At 53.5% G+C, this 18,458-nt stretch overlaps 1 long non-coding RNA gene across 1 annotated transcript; it reads right to left on the reverse strand.

Moving 5' to 3' along the window:
* Positions 1 to 6,910: 6,910 nt before the first annotated feature.
* On the reverse strand, positions 6,911 to 8,108 carry LOC123378015. The gene is made up of 2 exons (XR_006582423.1): positions 8,019 to 8,108; positions 6,911 to 7,424 (listed from the first exon to the last, which is right to left on the reverse strand). It is a non-coding gene; the product is annotated as an uncharacterized LOC123378015 (long non-coding RNA).
* Positions 8,109 to 18,458: the final 10,350 nt, after the last annotated feature.

Genomic DNA, 18,458 nt, shown 5'->3' on the forward strand with positions numbered 1-18,458 from the left:
TGTCTGTGCAACACCCGGCACAATGGGGCCCTGATCTCCACTGGGGCTTTTTTGTGCCACTATATTGCGCATAAAGAGATTGTTTTTAAACCTGACTTTATCCCTTTAACCTCACACGGCGGCTGCATGGTTCCCTGCGGCATATCCTGCATTGTGCTGGCATGGGAACACACACACACACACACACACACACACACACACACACACACACACACACACACACACACACACACACACACACACACACACACACACACAGAGCCTGGCTTTCACACCAGTGTGCAGGCCCAAGGACTGTCCTGGGGTTGTGTAATATTTTGAAGTGGTGCAGTTGTTTCAGAAAAGACTCTCAGTAATTAAAAAACAAAAATGAAATCAATTGACTGTAGCACTCTCCACCAACCCTAGAACACTGTCTGCTAATAAGATCAGCAGTGCTGTGAAGCCAGAATCAAAGCAGCCAGCTGGCTGGGCACATGCCAGCCCCAACAAATAGCAAGAAGATGCGATTCAGTTTTCAATGACGAGGCCAGTGCCCAGTAAATCTCCCTTCGCCTGCCCTGTCCAGTTTGCGGGGGCAGCCGAGTTAATGTGGTCAACGGGTGCCCTGCGTTCCCATTCTCACCGATGCACCCAAAGCCACTTGGGTTTGCAGCGAGCTGCTGACCCATGACTTAACACCTGACTCTCAGTGAAACATCTCACATAAGCATAGAAATGCAAGATGAAAACCACTATTCTGAAACGCATCCAGAGGCGCCGGCTGTTAGCAGAGCAGTTAGCAAAGCATTAGAACGCGGCAGGTGGCGTGTTTCAAGGGTTTAGCATGCGCCACAAGCGATCCGTGGCTTCATGATATACAGGTGCTGAGGCCCTGAGCCAACCATGTACGTGTGACCTTGGAGAGGGAGCTTGCAACCATCACCTTTTGCGTCGCTGGTTTCTACTCAGTGAACGATGCTGACATATTGCACCCAGCAGGAGGCAGTGCTGAGACCAAACTCTCCTGTCAGATCATTGTCTGTATTCAGCAAAGTACATAAGCATCTGCTTAAAGTCCAAGTGGATTCAATGGGACGGAAGCCTATTCTTAAAGTTAAGCATGTGCTTAAACACTCTTCTGGATCAGAGATGGTCTTCCTCTTATGAAATGGAAATGATCGCACCCAAGCCCGTAAGCATGAGCGATACAAACTCATGAAATTCTCCCAACAAAAGGCGAAGCTACTTGGCATTAGAATCTGTTGGTGTTTTGTGCCTTGCAAATGGGCGATTTGGCATAAACAAAACACGCTCCGTTTTGCAGACATCTTGCTATACATGGGACACTTTCCCGGAGGAGATGAGCTTAAAGGGGCGTCGGAATCCAACACTGTCAGCTTGAATAATAAATATTGTTTGTAGCAAAGTAACACTGGAGAGTCCCCAGTCCTGACCCCGCAGCCGTGGGGACCTGCTCAGCAGAGGGACAACAGGAAGCTCAGGCAGCTGCATAGGTTAGTTACATGCACAACGTGATGGCTCCTAGGCCTGGATTGCTCCAGCCAGAGGAATCTTGCTGTATTGCTGCCTGCGCCCGCCCTGTGGGTGCCCAGAGCTGTTGATCTCGTACCTTTCCCCAGCACGGAGTGCACTAAAACAGCAGCCCACAGAGACGTGGGCAGAGTCTCTCTCATAGGAATTGCCAGCGTGGGTCAGATCCAAGGTCCAGACACCCTGTCCTGTGTCCTGTCTTTGACAATGGCCAGTGCCAGATGCTTCATAGTAGCAGATGTGGGATAATCTGCCCCCAACATAGGTCTCAGCCTGAAATCTAACAGAACTTGGCTTAAGCCCTGAAGCACAAGGTTTCCTATTCATTCCAAAATGTAGTTGTCATTAATGTAACATGGGATATTTTTCATATCCATATAGAAGTCCAATCTCATTTTTGACTCCTAAGGAGTTTTTGGCCTAACTGACTTCATGTGGCAGGGAGTTCCACAGGCCAATTACACACTGTGTGAACGAAATATTTCCTTTGGTCAGTTTTGAATTTCCAACCTTTGTGTTTCATTGACTGGCTCCTCTTTCCTGTGTTGAGAGCCAGGGAGAAAAGAAACTCCCAGTCTCTCTTCTCTACCCCAGTCATTATTTCACGCACTTTTATCAAGTCTCCTTTTATCCGTCTCCTCTCTAAGGGAACAATCCCAATCTTGTCAATCTCTCTTCTTTCTCTCGCCCCCACCAGTCTGACAGCGGTGTAATCGCTCTGGCGGTGACAGTTACTTCTGCACCTGCGTGAGAGGGGAATTGGGCCCAGCCAGTGTAACCAAAGCAATAGGGGGTAGGAAATGCAATGTGTTTGCTGGCAGATTCGAAATACAGAGCTGCAGAGTTGTGTTCGGCGCGACAGCCCTCTGGAGAGCTTTGCTATGTCAGGGAAGAACCGCAGCCTGCGCCAACGGAGGCTGCAGAGAGCAGGCTAGCAGAAATGATCATTGCTAGGAGCCCTGGGGGAAAGCAGAAAAGTACGGGCTGGTGCCAAAAGAGGAAGCTCATCCACCGTTAAAATAGCGGTGACTGGGCATGTTGATTACAGAGAAGTGACTAAAGTGCAGTAATTTAATTCCGAAGGGGAGAGCAGAGCGTGTGATTCGGAGGGTAGGTTAACAACTGCTCTCTTATTGCTGTGCCATCAGGCAGAAGGAAGGCATGTTTGAACTCAAGACTCTGGTAATGCCGGCTAGAGGCGGGCCCAGGTCCAGGTGGGTACAATGTGTGCTGCTGCACCAGAACCCCAGCACACTTCAATCCTGACACACGGCATCCCCTGCTATCCCAGCCCCGGGATCCCACCCCAGCTCTGCCAGTGCCCTCCAATACCAACCCACAGCCCCCTGCTATCCCAGCCCCGGGATCCCCCCCCAGCTCTGCCGGTGCCCCCCAATACCGACCCGCAGCCCCCTGCTATCCCAGCCCCGGGCTCCCCTCCACCCCAGCTCTGCCGATGCCCCTCAATCCCAACCCACAGCCCCCTGCTAACCCAGCCCCGGGCTCCCCCCCCAGCTCTGCCAATGCCCCCCAATACTGACCCACAGCTCCCTGCTAACCCATCCCCGGGCTCCCCTCCAGTCCAGCTCTGCCGATGCCCCTCAATCCCAACCCATAGCCCCCTGCTATCCCAGCCCCAGGATCCCCCATCTCCACCTACCCCACAGCCCCCAGCTAACCCACCCTGGGCTGCCCCATCTCCACCTACCCCATAACCCCCAGCTAACCCATCCTGGATTCCCACATCTGCAGGGAGAAAAATTGTTCTCGTTAACCTCTGAGGATAGGACAAGAAGCAATGGGCTTAAATTGCAGCAAGGGAGGTTGCATTAGGAAACACTTCCTAACTGTCAGAGTGGTTAAGCACTGGAATAAATTGCCCAGGGAGGTTGTGGAATCTCCGTCATTGGGGATTTTTCAGAGCAGGTTGGACAAACACCTGTCAGGGATGGTCCAGATAATACTTAGTCCTGCTGTGAGTGCAGGGGACTGGACTAGACGACCTCTCATGGTCCCTTCCAGCCCTAGAATCTATGATTCTATGACTGGCATGGGCAGACCGCTGCAGGCTAATGGTACCTGAGGCTGAGGATTGCAGCATGCAAAGGAAGTGGAGCGTAAACTGAGCTTTACAAAAAGATGTTCACAAATCGAGCTCCCGGCGAGCGATCCCTGGGCACAGGAGCTGGCGTGACCTGACGTGGCCTAAGGGACAGAGCCAGACACCACAGGCCTGTTAGATTTGCCACAGCTGAGGGCAGAGTACCAGGAAGCGTTCGAAGGGATCCCGTGGGAAAGGAGCGTGCAGCGCTCGGATGAAGCACGCCTGAGCTCTCTGAGTGCTCTGAGGGGTGGTGGGCTGAGGGGGATGGAGTGGGGAGATGGAGGGCAGGAGGCACTCCGAGGGCAGGCATGGCGTCAGAAGGGATCTCACACAGAAGCTGGCATCCCATTCACGCCTCCGTGTAGCTGGGAGACGGCACACAGCGGGGCTGGGGGTGGGGGGGAGTTTGGGACGCTAGCAAAGGGCCCTGGCTCTACAGAGAAAGCAGTCGCTGAGTGGCCCACCTGGCACTCTCTGGTGGGATGGGCCACAAGGGCTTTGGGGGAAGTGAAACCTCCCCATGGCCAAATTCCTGCCCTCGCTCAGAGCGATCTGGGGCTGATACAAAGCCCCTAGGAGTCACGGTCAGAGAGTTTCAGGCCAGCAGTTCATCTAGCCCAACCTCCTGGACATCCCAGGTCATCAACCACTCCTCCCCCTCGCACCCGCACCCTAACCCCAACAACCGAAGTGTTGCAGCCCCCAGGAGACTCGCTATTCCCCATGGGCAGGGATAGGAGGGGCTGAGGTGTGCCAGTCCCCAGGCCCCCGCACTAGCAGGGAAATGATGATGTGAGATATACCCAGCTAATCCCGGCAAGTGACCCGCACCTACACGCTGCAGAGGAAGGCGAAAAACAAACAAACCACCAGGCCAATGGGAGCCTTTCCACTGCTGTCATGGCCTGTGTCTGATGCACCCATCCTGAGGGTGCGTGAGCACCACTCCTCCGGAGCCAGGCCATGCTGCTGCCCGCGGCACGAGATGCCGATCGAAAGTGCGAGGGCACATGACTCAAAGGGCAGAAGAGCTCCACAGATGGGTGGATGTCCTCCTCCGCTCAGCACCGGGAAGGCGGTGCCTGTGTTACCCCTATGCCCGTGTTAGCCAGCACCTCTGCACCCCCCACCCCCCACACACAGGGCAGACCTGAGAGCCCGTCGTTAGCAGCGAGGGCAGCAGGGCCGATACAGTCTGATGTGGGGCACTGCGAACGGCTTCCTCTGACAGTTCTTGGCATCCGCTCTTCACCCCTGCCTACATCCAGGTGCCAAGTGGAGGGGGATGCAGACATCGGCAGCTCATTACCTGGAAGTGAGAAAAGCTTTATCATCCTCCCCACTGCCTTTTCTTCCATGCACCCTTGCTCCTTTGATCTGCTGTTCAGGATGCTCCCTTGCTCAGCCGCGCATGCCTGCAAGGAAGACGGCACCTGACATAACGATATAGGTACCTCCATGGTAGTCAATAGAGCTATGCTGATTCACACCAGCTGGGATCAGATCCTACCCCCGCTGAACTTCAGGGGTTTTGCTGTTGAGTTCCGTGGCCATAGGATCAGACCCATGATAGCCACGCTAAGGTTAGCAAACATGTCCCAGGCCATGTCTTCTCTACAGTAGTGACTGTGTGTGTATTCGGCAGAGACACGTGGCTGTGAGCCAACATGGTTTCTTGTTCCCGTGTGGACAGAAAACCACGTCAGGCAGCGGCACTTGAGGCATGTCTCCGCCTGGCTCGGGGAAGTTGGTTCCAGCCTGCTTGTTCTCTGGCCTGACGATATCGGGGTTGAGGTCTGTAGCGCTGACGGGACCTTCACCGTGTTCCAAAGCCCTGGGCAGCCCAGTTACGGTCCCATCAACACAACCAATCAGAATGGGGTTGTCTCTGGATCCGGGCCAGCCACGCTGTGAGTGGGTCGCCTTTCTCGGTTGGACCTCCTTAAATTCCAGCCCAACGTAAATGGGCCCTGATTGGGCAGAGAGTTCAGACGCCGTGTCCCGTCAGTCCTTGGCCCCTTGCTGCGGTTGCCAGGGGAGCTGCTGGCCGACACCAGTTATAACGGGGTATTTTTCATGCCGGGGTGGACGCCTTCTGCAGAGAACAGTGAGACCCAGCAGGCTTGTTCCATGCAGGCACCGCACAACAGCTGTCAGGTGAGAACAACCTGTCAATCACGGGCAACTTAGCCTGGATCTGGACCCATGGCGGAGGGAACTCGTGTGTGACATGACATAGAGCAGTGCTAGGGTCTCACTCCCAGGCTCTTCCCACATGGGGGGCTGGGGTCTTTAATGACCATTGCACGGTGGGTGGAAGTATCTGATTTCCTTGTGCCCCTTTCCTAGCTGCACTGGGCCCAGGGAATCTCCACAGCCTATCCTCCCTGCAGCCCCCCAGGCTGTTTCTTTGCCCAGGAGTTGCCGGTGCATTCGTTCGAGGGATACGGACCTGGGGAAGAGAAGCTTCAGCTCTTTCTGCTTTTCCCATCTGGGTGGTGGAGTGCGATCGTTCTGCCAGACGCTCATCTGCTGCACGTTGCTCAGCAAGCCGGTGGTCAGAGTCCTAGGAGCTGCACTTAGGGCCGGTGGTGCTGGCTGGACTCAGATCCCTTCTCTGCTTATATCAGCTGTGTCCTGCTCAGCATAAACTAGCGCATGAGTCTCCATCGCCTCTGCCTTCCCTTCTCCCCCCCCCCACCTTTCCTTTCTCCCACTTGTGCACCTGATCCAGTGGCAGCTTTCGAGTGACTTCAGATCAGGCCCCATGTCTAGACCACCAGGAGTGTGCACAAGACGCTGCCTTGGGCATGTGAGGGGCCCTGCTGGAGGGGGTTTCAGTCAAGCAGGGAGGCGTTTCTGGGGGTGGGGGTCCTTAGGGGTGGCGGGGAGCCAGAGAGAAGGGCTGCACCGGTAACGGTGTCAGAACCACATCCAAACACTTGTGCTGCTGTTCAACTCCGGAGCGTCCAACCAGCCGGGGCAATAGGCAGCGGAAAGGGTGAGATTCCCCTTCCCTCTCCCATGCTGCCTCCTGCTCCTTGATACTAGCTAATGCGGCTGCTGTGCCCCAGTCAGGATCAGGGCCCCTTTGGGCTGGGTGCTGCACAAAGAGAGGGGTAGACACTGTCCCGGCCCAAAAGGGCTCATCCTCTGATGGAGGGGTCCTCTCCCATCTCTTGTGATGATTATTGTATTTTATTTATCTGACAGTAGCATTTAAAGACCCCCATTGTGTGAGGTGCTGCACAAACACACAGCAAGAGACACTTCCCACCTTGAAATGCTCACTGTTAAAGGACCCCAGGACTAGAACCCAGGTCTGCTGAGTCTAGGACAGCCAAGAGTCCCACGGTGCCATTGGGAGACCATGCAGAGGCATAGCCAGGGAACATTATGGAGAGTAGGCACTGCAGGATGTCCCGCTCAAGAGACCCAGAGCGACTGTACCTTGTGGCCCTCCGATTGGCCAAGCTCCCTATTTAACCCCAGGGGTTGGCATTGTCTGAGCAGCCATACAGATGTTGGCTTGTTGCAATGTCAGATTTCTGGGCTCTGGCTTATGGAGCCTGGCTCTTGCGATTCCTCCAACTCCTGCCCATTGACTCCTGCCCGTGGTGGGTAGACCTCAGCCCAGCTACGACCGCCTCTGCCCTGGTCTCTTGCACATCTGCTGAATGCGTCGTCTTGCTGACATCTCCTGGCAGGTTCATTCCAACCCACGGGAGTTCCCATCACGTCTGCATTCCTCTTCCACTCGGCGGCGTGACTCTTCAGTGCCGGTCAGCTGGCCAAAGGCAAGGGGGACAAAAGCCCCACGATGTTAGGCCCATGGGATAACAAAGGGTGTTGCAAGCTGCTGGGGAGTGGAGACAGGCTGGTCACAGAGGTGACATGAGTGATGTGCGCTGAGTGCGGCTAATTCGTGTGTATTGTTTGCTGAGGGCACAGATAGGGGCTCCCTGCAGCTGCAGAGGTGGGCACTGGCAGGGGGGATTCGCTGGCAGATGGGGGGATATTGTTTGGGCCTGACTGGTAGGCGTTGGGCTGACCTGGGTGAAGCTGAGACAGGACTAAGTGAGGTGCTCCCAAAATTGGAACTAGGGGCTCCCTGAAATACTTCCCACCACCGCTGGCGAGACACACGAAGTTCCCTGGATAAAATCTGCTCCCCCAAAGGATAAGCCGTAAACTAGGGGCACTCTGCCTCACGTCCACCTTGAAAACCATCAGTTCCACACTGATCCCCCAAGAGACTCATCAGTTCCATACTGTCCTTCCCTCCACCCCATCAGTTCCGTGCTCATCCACTCCCCAACTCCCAAGAGTCCAGTCAATCCCATGCCATTCTGAGCATCCCTTCCTAGCTGCCTTCGCTTACCCGCCTGGCCCTGTGGGCTCGCGTCCGTCTCTGACTGCGAAGGCTCTCTGAGATGCTGGCTCTTTCTCTCCTGGTGCCACGTGGTCTCTGACGCCTGGGCTCTCTGTGATGCACTAACTGGCTGCTGGGGTGCTGATTGTGGTGTCACGGAGCAGAGGGCTGTGGCTTGAAATGAGGCATGAGCAGCTGCTGCAAATGGGGAGCTTCCAGGCTGGAAGCAGCTCGTGTGCCCTGGTGTAATTTGGCCTTTCCGACATTCCCTTCGCTGGTACTGCAGCTCTCCTGCCATCATGCTCAGAGACGCCACTGTGAAAACAACAGAGTGGGCTCCTGCATATTCCCTCCCAGCAGAGCCAGATCAAAATTGCCTGGTGGTTTTTGCTGTCGGCATTTCCAGCTCCCTGTGGGGATCCGGGCTCTTCTTGCCATTTGGCTCTGCAATCAGGACTTAGCCGACAGTTTTGCTGCCGGCGTGTGAGGGGAACAGATTTCTGGCTCTGTAGCCAGGCTAGCAGGAACGGTGCCTCCTGTGGGTCAGGCGGGTGCAGATCTCACCTGAATACACGAGGAGTGAGAAGGCGACGTTGTTGCCACTGCTTCTCTGCACCTTAGTCAGGGCCTTTGCCTACCCGGCTAATGGTCACTCACAGGCCCCCAGGACTCAGTACAGCCCAGGTCACCTGTCTGACTGCATTTGGCTGATCAGACAGATGGATTGTGGCCCAAGCGCATTCTGTGGGGGACCCACAAAATGGGGAGGGGTTATCAGTGGCCATTTATATTGCGGCAAACAGCCATTGTGCATGTGGTCTAAGTACTTATAGCAGGGGGCTTGGAGATAGGGCTCCTGGGTGTTATTCCTGTCTCTTGGAGAAGAGAGGGGCCTACCAGTTAGAGTGGGGGAGGGGAGCTGACTGTCAGGACTCCTGGGTTCCATTCCCAGCTATGGGAGGAACGTGGGGTCTAGCGGGTTAGAGAGCGGGTTAGAGAGCAGGGGGGCTGGGAGCCAGGACTCCTGGATTCTGTCCCCAGCTCTGGTGGGCTGGACGCTGTCAATAGGGGAGAGAACTGGCTCCAGCCACCTGGCGCCAGGTATTAGGACAGAACTCAGTGTCTGGGACCACGTGCGCAAGGCAGGGCAAGGAGGTGGGCTAGTCCCCAAGCATCCCAGCACTGAGCGTGGGTGTCCTCGGTGGGGAATGGTCTCCCAGCCCTCCGCAGGGCTGCCCCAGGAGACCTCGCTCGGGGGAGTGCAGGAGGTGGAGGTGGAGTCAACCAGTGCCGAACGTCCCCGTCTGTCCTGCTCTAAATCCACAGGAGCTAGCCAAGTCGCTCTAAGCAGCAGGCTGTTACAGCAGCAGGGCCCAGCCCTGGGAGGGAGACATGGGCACACACACTAACCTTGCGTATCCCACAGGGTGCTGGGAACCAGAGTGAACCAGCAGGGTTTACATGAGGGGTGGGGTTAGCAGGAGAGCAGCCTGTTCTTGGTTTGTACTGTTATCTGAAACTCCCAGCCACTTGCTTTTCCCTCACCACGGAGCTGCTGAAGAGCTACTGGGAAGGGAAACAGCCTGGTATATCCTTGTAACGACCGGCTGGGAGTTCTGATTGGAACCGAGTTCTAAAGAACCGGGGGGAAAGGGTCTTTGATCACAAAAGGGAAGAGGCCGGAAGTAGGGCTGCCAAGTTTGGCTGGACGTGTTCCCGGAGGCTTCATCACATGACATAATCTTTGGAGCCAGGGTTGGCAACCCTCGCCAAAAGCGCTGCTTGACGTTCACTCTGTGGAACAAAAGGGAAGGTGAGCGTTGATGGCAAAGAGAGCTGAGAGCCCCAGCTGGGGTTAGAGACAGTTCAGTCCCCTACTTACCTAGGACATGGCTACACTTGCAGATGTAGAGCACTTGGAGTTAAACCAGCCTTCAGAGAGTGCAGTAGGGAAAGCGCTGCAGTCTGTCCACACTGACAGCTGCATGTCCACTGGCGTGGCCACATTTGCGGCACTTGCAGTGGCATTGGGAGCTGTGCATTATGGGCAGCTATCCCAGCATGCAAGTGACTGCAACGTGCTTTTCAAATGGGGGTGGGGTTGGGTGCAGTGTGACAGGGAGCACGTTGTGTGTATGTGGGGGGAGAGAGAGTGGGTTTTGGGGGGGCTGAGAGCATGTCAGCATGCTGTCTTGTAAGTTCAGACAGCAGCAGACCTCCCCCCGGCCTCTCTCACACACAGCATTCCACAGTAATGGTTGATTTGTCTCGGAGCAGATAAGCAGCTGTCTGTCTGAAACGGAGCTTTCAAACGGCATATCCACATTCCTACAGCGATTCAAAACAATGACGAGTGGCCACTTGACTTAAGGGGATTATGGGATGTTTCCGGAGGTTGATCAGAGCGCAGTAATGCAACACCTCATCCACACTGGCGCCGCGGCACTCCAGTGGGGGTGCAGCAAACGTTCTTCCTCTCGCCGAGGTGGAGTACCAGGAGCACTCTAGCTGTGGAGTCAGAGCGCTCTCCGTGCCTTGCCAGTGTGGACGGGGAGTGAGCTAGGGCGCCCAAGGCGCCTTTATTGCGCTGTAACTTGCAAGTGTAGCCAAGCCCCTAGATATCTCTAGCTGTCTGAGAGACAAGGCGGGTGAAGTAATCTCTTTTATTGGACCAACTTCTGTCAGTGGAAGACACAAGCTTTCGAGCTTGCACACACAGCTCTTCTTCAGGTGTGGGAAAGGTACTCAGAGCGTCCCAGCTAAATAGGAGGTGGAACAGATTGTTAAGCATAAGAAGTTAACACATGTTGCAAGAGACTGTTCACAGTCAAGGGGCCAGTTTACACCCCTGCAAGGAGGGTTAGTGGGTTACAAATTGTTGCAATGAGCCATAAATCTAGTTTCTTTACTGAGTCTGTGATTTTTAGCGTCTATCAGAGAGAAGAATTTAAGCTCCCAAGCTCTCGTCTTTTGGAAGTGGCTAAGCTCTCCATCCTCATAGGAAACCAGTGCAGCATTGATCCTGGCCCCCTGCATGGTGGCAGCTGCCTAGGAGAAAGGCTCCTTGTGTTACCTCTCTCCCCCACTTGCACAGGGACCCTCCCTGGGCCCAGCTGCTCCCACGTTCCTTCCCACCATTTGCATGATGAGAGGGAGTTAATGTGTCTGGGATCTGGCTGTTCAATCCAGTGAAATATCCCTCAAATGCCAGCTACTAGGCTAGTGTTTTTCCCTGAGAGCATCAGAATGGGACGAGGCTCTGGAGAGATTTTCATCCGCTCTTTGAATTTGGTTTGATGGCTGATGCCCCTCATCAGCTGTAAAGGGCAGGAATGAGAGGAAACCATGGTAACCCCACGGTGGCCAGCAGCAGGTGCACCATCCAGCCCAGGGCCGGGGCTATGCTGGGGGTGACAGCTTGTCCATCCGTCTTTCACTTCTCTCCACTCAGAGCCTAATGGATGAGGAGGGACGCGAGTGGGAGCTGAACGCTGAACAACCTGCCTTTCTACTGCCTCACCGGGAGCAGAATGGGCGTTTGGGCTGGCACTCGGGCTCGCCGCAGGGGAGGTAGGGGCTGCTTCTCAGGCTCGGGTCTCTCGGCAGCATGGCAGCTGCGGCTGGGACGTGGGGGAATGAACTGATGGGACCAGTCCAGGCAGGTCCCAGGGGTTATGGTTCTCAGGCCCCTTGCAGTGATGTTCAGATTCACTTAGATTGTCCCGCCCCCCGGGGCGTGGACAGGGGTAAGGGCACTGAGGCTGGGGGCAGGTCTGGGGCCGGGAACAGAGCTGGGGCTGAGGCTGAGGGCAAGGCCGGGGTTGGGGCTGGGGCTGGGGCTGGAGCAGGGCTGGATGGCACTCCTGTCCCAGCCCCTGTGTGGGCTGGCTCAGGCCCAGCTGCGCCCCTCTAGAGGGGCGCACCCCACAGTTTGGGGACCTCTGATCTGGTGTAAAGTGCTGGCTCGATAGCCCTGGAAAGTGATGGCCTCTATCCACGGCACAAATCTGAATGGCAACTTTCCCAGCCCTCAACCAGCCCGCACTCAACTCAACCGCAGCTCCCGCTTGCAGCTGAGACGTCGCCTGTCAGGCTGGCCAACGGGAGTTACAGCTCTCCAGGAAAAGGAGGGAAGATCAAAAACAAGCCGGAACGATTAAACCTCCGATAGGGGCAGTAAAGGATGTTCAGGTACCATGGTGACGAGTGTGTGATAGAGAGAGCTGGGCCTGGATGGGGTTGGATGGATGGTCCGAGGGATCTATATGATAGGGATATATAGGTCTGACCCCATGCAGCCATTCTTAGGTTCTTATCCAGGATGGGTAAGGAATGGTGTCCCTAGCCTCTGTTTGTCAGAGGGTGGAGATGGACGGCAGGAGAGAGATCACTTGATCATTGCCTGTTAGGTTCATTCTCTCTGGGGCACCTGGCACTGGCCACTGTTGGTAGACAGGATACTGGGCTAGATGGACCTTTGGTCTGACCCCATATGGCCGTTCTTATGGCTGTGTGGGGAGGGATGGCTAGAGGGGCTGTGTGGGGATGGATGGCTGGCCAGAGGGATCTATATGATAAGGATATATAGGGCTGTGTGGGGAGGGATGGGTAGATAGATGCAAACCATCTTTATTGTGCTTTGCAGTTCACATATAACTAGCACAAGCCCAGTCCTTTACGTCCCTATGTCCCATGCTAGCACCTGAGGTCAGAGGCATTGGAACCGCTCTCTGTGGCGCAGCATAATCCCGTAGGGATAGGAGGTAGGGCCTTCTACATGGCGGGTCCATGAGCTCTAACCCTCTGCATGTGCCAGGACGCGGAATCCAGGCAAGGCTGCTGCTGTTTTGGTTTCTGTGTGAGATTTACGTTGCCTGAGCAGGGGTTGTTTTATTTATTTGAGCATCGGGGGCTGGGCTTTGGCAGTTTTTCTCTTTCATTTTCCCCGCCTGCTCTGCTGTTTGTTTAGTTCTTGGCCCTCTGGTATGTGGTAAGTTTTCAGTTATTGGGTCCCAGTGGCCCTTAGGTGCAGAGTGCCTGTGGCAGTACAACTGCCTGGTGTTTGATTGCTCCCAGGATTGGTCAGCAGGGCCGCTCAGAGGATTCAGGGGGACAAAGCAGGGGAGCTGCGGTGCTTGTACTCACCCGGCAGCGGTCCAGGTCTTCAGCAGCGGGGGGCCCTTCAGTCGCTCTGTGTCTTCGGCAGCACGGAAGGGCCCCTGCCGCCGAAGACCCGGACCACCGCCGGGCCAGGGCTCGCAGGGCCCCTGCGGGGCCTGGGGCAAATTGCCCCACTTCCCCCACACACACCCCGAGCGGCCCTGTTGGGCATTGTGTTTTTAGGACCCCAGCTGCTTTTTGATCAAATGCAGAACTTTGTCGCTTCGGTCATCCTGCCTGTTCCAGGGCCTCCCGTGCTCTCGGGATGGGAGATTTACCAGGGGCAAGTGCCCGGCTGCTCAGGTACTCGCTTCTCCACGCGTGCCCCTGCAGAGTGCACCACAGGTGAGATCTGCCGTGCGGCTCTGACCGCACAACTTACCCTTCTGTCGCTGTGGGGTTCCCACTCTGAAAAAACGACATGCAGCCCTTTGTCGCCATCTACTGGCAAAACCCAGCCACAGACACACACATAGTTTGGGGGTGAGGATTTTTTTCGCCTGTGGGTGGCATTAATTTGTACCCAATGCCAGCCCCTGTCACTGTGTTGAGATAGGTACAGAAAGCCCTCAACTGGAGGCGGTTTTGTTCTAAAGAACCATTTTATTTTAGTTCAAGTTTTTGGGCATTCTGCCCTGGCCTCAACATCCTGACTGGAGATTGCTCAGTACTTGAACTAATGTCTGAGAATGGTGCTAGGGGGAAATGTGCTTCCTGGAGGTGCCTATCTTTCAGATCGGATGTCAAACCAAAGTCCTGATCATTTACAGAAGTTATAGATTGCCTGACGCTTCAGAGGTGGAAGGATGGACCAGTGGTTAGGATGTTGACTTGGGAGACCCAAGTTCAATTTCCTTCTCTGCCACAGATTTCCTGTGTGATTAGCCACGCTGGGCCTCAGTTCTCATGGGGATAACAGCACCACCCAACCTCGCAGGGGTGGTGTGGAAATAAATACATTACAGATTGAGAAGTTAGATGCTCCAGTGATGGGGGGCCAATCTAAATACGTACCTAAAACAGATTTGCTCCAAGAATCAGACTGCTTGTCCCACTCCTCTAGCCAAGTTTCAACTTAAGTCATTGTCTTGCATCCCTAAAATTTCAGTTGCATGCGGTATTCTTCACTTCCCAGCTTAAACTGTTTCAGAGTTTGGGTCTGTATTTATATTGCGGTAGTGCCTAGGAGGCCCATTTAAGAGAACAGGGCAATTATTGAGTGATCCCTCCCGTTGCCCAGTCCCAGTTTCCAGCAGTCAGAGGCTTAGGGACATCCACAACATGGGGTTGCATCCCTGACCGTAATCACTAATAGCCATTGATGCCCTTTCCTCCATGAATTTATCTAATTCTTTTTTGAACCCAGTTATAGTTTTGGTCTTCACAGCATCCCCTGGCAGTGAGTTCCACAGGTTGACCATGCATGGTATGAAGAAGTACTTCCCTTTGTTTTAAATCTGAACCCTGATTCTTGTGTTATGTGAAGGAGTAAATACATCCTTATTCACTTTCTCCACACCAGTCACAATTTCATAGATTTCTATCATATCCCCCCTTAGTCATCACTTTTTCCAAGCTGAACAGTCCCAGTCTTTTTAATCGCTCCTCATATAGTCCTAACACATGGACCATGTTGCATTAAATGGGTCTCTAGCTCTAGAGAAACAATGTAACATAATGGACTGAGCACTGGATTGGAAGCCAAGAGTTCCTGAGACTTACTGCCACTGCCTCCCTCTGTGGCCTTTGGTAAGTCACTTTGCTGCTCTGTGCCTCAGTTTCTCCATCTGTAGGTGGGATTTTGTGGCCTGACATTTGTGAGGTTATTACTATATACTCAGGCAGTCATTGCCACTACAGTAGGATTCCAAAGAACACTTTGCTACAGACCGTGACACCTGCTGTGGGGAAATAGCGTGTTTTGAAGACTGAACACTCGGCTGTCCCTGAAGTACATGAAACCCGTCTGGCAGCCCTCCGTGAGCTGAGGCAAGGAGAGAGAGAGACCACATGCGTCAACCTGCTGGTGCCTTGGTCAGACTGTTCAGAAATGGATTTGGACATCAGATGACTTCTTCCTTGAGCATTAACTTCTGGGCAAACTCCTCCTAACCGTAAGAGTGGTTGCTGGGCACCTCAGACATGTCTGGGTCTGTTCTAAGCAGAATCCAGCATGATCCCATGCATGGGAAATTCCTGACTGGCCACAGTTCAGCTGTTTGGCTGACTCAGCGGCTTGGCTTCCCTTCCCATGGGAGGGATGCAGCGCTCAGGAGGTAATTGAGCACCACGGGTAGCAGTTTGGTGTGGAGCTAAGCCAGTGCAGGTAGGGTGACAGTACAATGGCAGACAGACAGTAACGCGGTGCTATTGAAGTGCTCAGCAGAGCTAGAGTAGCCATGGGGTGTAATGCAGTGCCCCAGTGGTTCGGGGGTATAGCAGTCGAAGGAATGGAGGGCAGCGCTAGGGGTAATTCAGTACCATGTGGGCAGCGCAGTGCAGCACGCCTGGGGCGATGCAGTGTCACAGAGGTGTCGCAGAGCCTTGAGCAGGGAGGCAGTGCAACAGGGTTAATGCAGTGGACACTGGGTTGGGGGTCAGTGAAAACATTCCTCCTTCCCATTTGGGTACTGGGCTCCGTCAGCACCACATCTCATTGCTGCGATTCACGAGCAGGCTGCGTGGAGACGGAAGACAATGTCTTGGTACCTGAAAACAGCCTGCTGCCCTCCCCCATTCAGAACACTCCATGAATAACTGATCGAGTAAGAAATATACCAATCTGGTCCCTGCCAACCTCAGGCTCTGGCTGGCTGCCAAAGCTGTCCCTTTCATTCTTTGCTGCTGCCTCTGGGAGAGCGCATCAAAAGACACAGGCTTGGCTACGCTGAAAAGGTTTATCAGTGTAACTATATCGGTATAGCCATTCCAGCAAACCCTCATACGGGAGAGCCAGTCTATAGTGGTAAAAAAAGTCCTTTCACCAGCATAGATTATCCCAGTCCCCTGCGTGAAATAGGCTGGCAAAATGACATTTTTGCTGCTATCACTGGACTTATGCTAGAACTTTTAGCACAGTTGTGTCCACAAAAAAAATCACACCCCTAACGGACAGCTATGCCACCAACCCTTCTGAAAGCAGCCCAGCCTTTAGTGATGGCAGGAGCACAGGTTGTAAATCCACTAATGTAAAGGCAATTACAAAGTACAGCACAATAAGCCTCACTCTGATGCCATGCGTCTTAAGAACAATGAATGGCACCATGGGACATCCAGGTCCCTGGCTCCAGCAATCGCAGCATGGTGAAGAGATGCCATGGGGAACTTGAGAAATACTTCAGGGTTTCCAACACCTGCATCAGCAACAGTGATGTTTTCTCTAAAGAAAGAAAAAGAGTTTCAGTGGCAAAAGTTGAGGAGGACTGAAATGATCCTCTGCAGAGCTGTGAACCTAAACACCAGTGAGCTACTCAGGAGCCAGAAATGAAAGTGATTAGAAACCCAAAATGAAACCAGGAATGAATGAAAAATTCATTTCATTGCTCTAACTGTGTGAAGTGCAGAAAAGTAAACAAACAGCATGGACTGTGAAAAGTGAATGAGTTATTACAGATGATTTGTGTGTGAATGGTCTCTAGCATTGCCACATACAGAGAAAAGCGCAGGATAAATATTGACAAGACAGGGAAGGGGGGAAATGAATGCACACTTTTGATCATATTTGCTGTCTGGACTTTTAGAGGTATACAATGCTGGTAAAATGTGATTGAAGTTATCCTTAAGAGGGAGATGGGAGGGGGCAATTTTAGGAGCATAAATACAGCTTGGGAGCTGAGCGGTGACTATAAAGACCAGCAAGAAGGTGTGCTACTGGAACAACAATGGAAGGTTTTAAAATAGAGACACACTAGGGTTGCCAACTCTGACTGAAGCTATTCTGGGAGATTTTTTTTTCCCCCCAACATGTCATAATGTCATTTTCTTAAAATATCCTATTCAGATCTCCTGGATTGCTTTCAGTAGTCACTGGGAGATGGATGCTGATTCCAGGAAACTCCAGGCCAATCCTGGAGGGCTGGCAACCCTAAGAGACACAGAGAACAGCCCAAACTCCCCCTGGACGTCTACTGTGCTAGAGGATCTAGTTACATCTTGGTAGTAGTCGATATGGTTAAAACACTGTCCAGCCTTGCAGTGAGATGGGACCAAACTCTCTTATCAGATGATGATAAAATTTCCAACTTCGCAACCAGCTCTGGCAATGTGTTTTTATAGTGTGGACAGGCCTATGCGCATAAGCACAAGCTGTCGTAGAATCACAGACTTTAAGGTCAGAAGGGACCATTATGATCATCTCACCAGGAATTCCCTGTGTACCACGGAGCCAAACACCTGTTCGCGTTGCCATATGAAACCCAGCTTGCCCAAGGCTAAAGGGTGAAATCAGTGAGTATGGCCTGGAGATTGAGCTAATTTAGACACCTGAAATCCAGGGATGTCTTTCTCCACTTCTGCACCTATCTAGCTCAGTGGTACTCAGACTTCAGGAGCTCAGGAGCCAAAGGAGAGATCAACATTACCCAAAAGAGCCACAGTCGTGTGAATTTTTTCATTTCCTATTTTATATGTATATAATGTACATATTATTCTCACAGCAAAATGACTGACCAAATATTTTATCAACTACAATTGGTTAATAACATAGTAAAAGCATCTGATTGGCTAATAACAGATTGGCTAATTAAATCACACAGAGATACATTAAAGAGCCACTTGAGGTCCATAAGCCTCAGTGTGAATATCAGTGATCTAGTTGATTGATAGTGATTAGTCAGTATAGACAAGGGCAAATTATATTCGGCATTGTGTCAGTTAGTTGTGGGTAGGGGCGGGGAGTTTTATGGGCCTGTGGTGCCCATGCTCCAGCAAATTCAGGGCCCTGGATCCACCAATGTTCAGGGCCGGGTCTCTCCCCCAGCCCTGCATGCCGGCCCCAAGCGTCCCTGCCTCACCTATGCCCTGGGCAGCGGGTGGCTGCCCCCTGCAGCTCCGTGCTGAACTCCCTCGCCGGCCGCTGCTGACTAAGGGAGCAGTGCTGGTGGCTGGCTGACTGCTGCGCCTGCGGAGGGTAGGAGGCGCAGCGGCATGGCAGCCCCCCTGGCAGGCAACTCAGAGGCGGCTTATCTTGTCTGGACCTCCTGAGCCACAGCCTGGGGCTTGGGTGAGTGTCATGTCGGGGGGGAGGGAGCTCGCTGCTGCCAGTGAGGAGAGGGCTGGGGAGAGTCATCC

Source organism: Mauremys mutica, chromosome 9 (assembly GCF_020497125.1).
Source record: "Mauremys mutica isolate MM-2020 ecotype Southern chromosome 9, ASM2049712v1, whole genome shotgun sequence".
In the NCBI taxonomy this organism is placed as follows: Eukaryota; Metazoa; Chordata; order Testudines; family Geoemydidae; genus Mauremys; species Mauremys mutica.